Below are 5,879 nucleotides of genomic sequence, written 5' to 3' on the forward strand. Positions count from 1 at the left end.
TAAATTAAACTAAATTAAAACAATTATATTATTACTTAAATAAATAAATAAAAGAAAAATTATAATAAAATAAAATTATAATAATTCCAATAATAATAATAAAAATAAAAATTAGGGTGTTACAATTTATATATAATTTTTTCAAACAAAATACAAATTGCATATAGATTTTTTTTTTTAGTTATACACAAAGAAAGTAGAAGTGCATAAGTATTATAAGTTTGACCAAAAAGATATTATCTAATAAAGTTTTTTCTTCATTTTTCCACAAAGAAACTTGAAATTAATCTTAGCACAATCCAAAATGTAACTCTCTCTCTCTATCAATTCAAGTAGATTTTTTTTTTGGTTCTAGTAAGATAGAATTTGATGGTGTTAATATTTGATTTGTATTTAATTATAGATTTATGATAAATTATTAATTCAAGTTGTAGATACTTAATTTAATAAGAAGAACCATTGTGAAATAAGAAGTCTACAATTTAATTTTACAATTATTCTTACCTTTATGTCACTTTTTAATTTAACTTTTTAGTATATAAATTATTCACTAATTGCTCTCAAATTTTATTTCAAGAAAAAAGTTATTTGAAGAGTCAAAAAGTTTCGTCATAAGCTATTTTTAGAATCCGACCTTTCGATTTTTTCTACATTATTGTCTTTATAAGCATAATTGTTGTATTGGTAATTCTCTCGCTATCCGTTCAAATAGATTTTTCTTTTCTTTTTTAATAATTATAATAAAATTTTTAGTTAGCAAGTTGTTATAAATTTTAGTTTTTAAAATTGTCCTTCATATTTTTTCTTCAATTTTTCAAACAATTCAAATTTTTATTAAGTAATTTTAATTCAGTAAAATCTTGAAATGTCTAATTTTAGTGAAATACTTTATAATTTTAAATTGTAAAGACCCGAAATTCAAAATAAATAAATTTGTATTTTTAAATACGGAAGCAAGCAATAATATTAAAATTTACATTTCTTACACAATAAATTAGACTACCCAATAGAACTAAGAGAATAGTCCTACTACAGCGAATCGTAAAGAAAAGCAAATAAATGATTTAAAATAATTAAATAGATGTCCTAGGAGTTAACCTCCACTTGTTCTTGAAAGAGTCCGAGAGGTAAATTACTCACAACTTTCTTTCTGATCGGGATCTAAATCTTGATCCTCTTAATCTGAAATGTATAATAGAAGAGTGAGTTACTCACAACTTTCTTTTTGATCGGGATCTAAATCTTGATCCTCTTAATCTGAAATGTATAATAGAAGAGTGAGTTACACTAACTCAATAAAAATATTACACTAATTACTGATATGAAAATTTGAAGGTTGGTAAAAATAACAAAAACAACTAATGAAACTCTTAATTTAAGTAAATTCATTTATCATGAAAAAAACTGTTTATTTCATACTTACCATTAAGAATTTTCTAAAAATCAACTTATGAAAATCAATATCCATATAACTTTTCAATTTCATGCACAAGTGAACAAGAAACAACAATTTTTTTTTACCTGCTTACTGGTAACCCTAGAGATCCATAGGGATATCCCCCCTTCCTCCCCCCCCCCCCCCCCCCCCCCCCAAATGCGTGAACCCAATATCTAGATTTATCAATTAATCGACCATTCTCATACCCCGTCAGGTAATGAGCGTCAAATATTCCATCGCTTTGATACCCCGTTCGGTGTGAAGGTGAACCATATCTCTCAAACCCTTCCAGTATGAGATTTTCCAGCCCCATTCGACTGAGGTAATATTCACGGTAGGATTTTCTATATACCAGACCCGTCCGCCCTTTCTTAGGATACCTGGTAAGCCTTTCACATAAAGATCTCAATCAATAAAATAACCACCAAGTGCATATCAATATCTCATTTCATATTCGTAGATTAATTAAATGACATTTATGCAAACAATACAATTTTATACCTTAAAAACCAAAAAAGTACTCAGGGCCTTTATTTTCAATCAGTCAATCAGATAAAAAAAAATAACGATTAGACAGTCAATAAACGAGAAAATAATTAAAAGCAATAATTAAGGCACATGGCAGAATAATAATCAATTTAGGCAGCATAGAAAAATGAATAGGCAATACAAATAAGATAAGGTAAATATAAACTGATCGGTTTTGGGTCCACTAGTGACCTGCAATTATTTTTAGGGTTTTTCTAATTTTTCACAAAACATAGTATTATTAATTATTAAACCTCAATTTACCATAACAGTAAATAAGGTAAGGGATTCTTACCCGAATCGATTTTTTGAAACATCGTACTATCTAGTACGTCTTCTAATTTTGAATTTCTTGAATTTTTTTTGTAGAAATCAAAATATTCATCACGTACATAAAAATACCCAAAAAAATCTAAAATAGATGTTGAAAATCCTTTTCAGCCAATTTCAGAATTCCGACACAGTGGCGGCGTCGTGCTCCAGCATCGGCTCCGCTGCCCACGGTGGTGGTTCTCCTCGGCTTGACTGGTTTTGACCGACTTTATACGTATCTCTGCGAAAAAATACGTTAGGAGGTCTCGGTTAGTCAGAAAAAAAAATTGAACCTACAAGTGGGGAGTCTCTAGGTGCGGCGGCTCCGCCAGTTCTCTTTCGCAGTTGGGGTTTTTTTTTCAACTAACCTATACAGAAAAGGATGGTGAACACAATGATCGAAAAATTGTGTAAAAACGAGAAATAGGAAGGGGGTCATCAAAGAGGGTTTATATTTTCGGCCACCGCGGCTCCGTCAGGCTTTGCCCGCGGTTTTTGACTCATCCATTGTCCCTTTTGCTCTAATATGGCTATAAGGAGGCTTAAAATTGAATTTCGAGTGCATAAGGGAAAATTTACTTTTTCTGACGATCGGTGATGGCTTTAGTACGACGGCAGTCGGGGATCGGCCTCCTTATCCGGTCTCTGGTTCTTTTTCTCTAGTGAGAGCTGGGCGGTTAAGGTTAGATTCTTCTGTGATGCGATATTTAAATACCTATCCTGTGTCGATCTGGGTCGTCCGTTCGGGGACATGTGGAGCGAGGAGGGTCATTCGATGATTTTTCATTTAAGTTGATTGCATGGACGAATCTGAGTCGTCCATCGCGATCAATCTCGTTCGTCCGATCGCGTATAAAGAGGGAATGCATCTGGATCGTTCACGTGTGTGGGATGCAATATGGACAGTCGGATTGTGTAACGGCCCCGGAAATTTAAAATGAAATTATTATTAAAAATATCAAATGCGGAAGCGAAGTCAAAAATTCGATTAACACCCCTTACACTAAAACCAAAAACGTGCTCACAATATAAAAGATCAAACTACCTAAAGGAGAAACTTGAAAGTAAAAGCTACGAATATGACTATGGAGTCTTTAGGCGTCCCCTTCGTCGTCCTCCTGCGGAACCTGCTCGGGAACAATGTCTTCCTGATATGAAATGATTAAATAAGGAATGAGCTACACTAGCCCAGTAAAGACATCACGACATCTCACCGTCACGGAGGTAAAGGTGGGTAGAAAACACAAAAAGACCAATGGAGCATAATTTACAACAAATTCTTTTATCAATAATAAATCCTTCACCATCCACTTACCTCGATGGAATCCATAAAACAGTATACGAAAGCAATAACATTATCATCATCATGAAATCATATATGAACTGTATAACATAATACTTATCAAGCCTTTTGTAATTCAATCGTTACACAATATATATTTTCCTCATTTACCAGCCCACTAGTATCCATGGGGATCCATAGGGGTCCCGCTACCCGTTAACCCTTAACACTTGAAATCATATTCCAGGGCCGTCCCCATACCCCGTCTGGTATGGGCGCCAAAACACATAAGATCTCCATATCCCGTCCGGTATGGGAGACCACAATCCCGGTAGGGTTCCCTACAGACCCGGTCCGTCCACCATCTCCTAGGATATCTACTCAGGCTGACCACATTATAATAATTACCCATTTACATAATCTTTCATTCTCCTTTTCCCTCAGTCAGCATTATCAATCCACATACAAACGAGCAAAACGGTAATTTATGCCAAACAGACAACATACAGCATCAATATCCCAGTCATTCAATCCATAATCAATAAAACAGTAAAATATGCACACGAAACTATAAAATGAAAACATCAAACCTCATACTACATTTAAAACTGTAAAACAGGCCAAATAACAATTAACCGACAAACACACTAGACTCGGGCTCCATTAGCAACCTTAAGCAATTTCAGACATCTATTGATTCATGAAATACCGTTTTATCATTTATTGAACTTTAATACTGTGATAGGAAATAGAGTGAGGGGTCCTTACTCGTTTCGGGGTCCGAACACGGCTTCACAGTGCGCCTACAGGCTGTCCCTAATTTTCCCTGAATTTTTTCCGGAAAACTGAAACGCACTACTGGTACCTGCACGTGTTCCAAAAAATCCCAAATTAGGCCCAGGGCCCCTTTCGGCCAATATCGCAATTCTGGCACGGGGGCTCCGCCGCGCTCCGGCGACGCGGCGGCGATTCGCCTCGGTTTGGCCATTTTGGGCCGTTTCTGGCCGAATTCGGCCACACTTGCATCGATCCTTGTGATTAAACAACTCTAGGGCCCTCTGGGGGCCAAAAAATTACGAAAAACTGAAGCTTACCGGCGGCGATGCTCTCGGGTGCGGCGGCTCTCCGGTGAAGTTCGTGTTTTGGTGATTTGGCTCCGATCAACCTGTAGAGAAAAGAATGGTGATCACGGTGATATAAAAATTGCATTAAACGGAGGCCGGGAAGGGCCTCATCGGAGGCAAAAATCGAGGAGGGGCGCGGCGGCGCCGCTGGGTTTTGGCCGTGTTTTCCGGCCGTTTGGCCGGGATTTTGGCTCTGATTTGGCCACATGAGAAATCAGCGTGGAAAAATGAGTCGGGGTATGAAATTTACCTCGATCGGCCGTCGAAAATCCCTCCAGTGCGGCGGCGGGTGGCTGCGGCCGGCTTCTGGTTCGTCTTCTCCGGCGAGGGCAGGCAGCTAGGGTTTTGTGGTCTGGTGTGGGGGTCTTATTTATACCCTTTTGCCTTTTGATCTCAGCTGTCCATTTTGATTTAATCTGGGCGGTCCGTTTTGATTGAATCTGGGCCGTCCGTGCGGTTGCATCTGGGCCATCCGATCGCACGCTTGATCTGGGCCGTCCGATCGCGCATACGTGCAGGTACCAGCAGTGCGGCGGAGCTGCCGTGCCGGAATTGCGATATTGGCCAAAAGGGGCCTTGGGTCTAATTTGAGATTTTTTGGGACACGTGCAGGTACCAGCAGTGCGTTTCAGTTCCCCAGAAAAAATTCAGGGAAAATTAGGGACAACCTATAGGCGCACTGTAGAGCCGTAATCAGACCCCGAAAACAAGTAAGGATTCCTCACCCTATTTCCTATCACGGTATTAAAGTTCAATAAATGATAAAACGGTATTTCATGAATCAGTAGATGTGTGAAATTGTTTAACGTCGCTAATGGAGCCCGAGTCTGGTGTGTTTGTCGGTTAGCTGTTGTTTGGCCTATTTTACGGTTTTAAATGTAGTATGAGGTCTGATGTTTTCATTTCATAGTTTCGTGTGCATATATTACTGTTTTATTGATTATGGGTTGAATGACTGAGAACCCGATGTTGTATGTTATCTTGTTTGGCATAAATTACTGGTTTGCTTGTTTGTGTGTGAATTGATGATGCTGACTGAGGAAAAGGAGAATGAAAGGTTATGTAAATTGATAATTATATAATGTGGTCAGCTTGACTAGATATTCTGGGAGATGGTGGACGAACCGGGTCCGTAGGGAACCCTACCGGGATTGTGGTCTCTCATACCGGACGGGGTATGGAGACCTTATGTGTT

Source organism: Carica papaya, chromosome 5 (assembly GCF_054855325.1).
Source record: "Carica papaya isolate Zhongbai chromosome 5, ASM5485532v1, whole genome shotgun sequence".
Lineage (NCBI taxonomy): Eukaryota > Viridiplantae > Streptophyta > Magnoliopsida > Brassicales > Caricaceae > Carica > Carica papaya.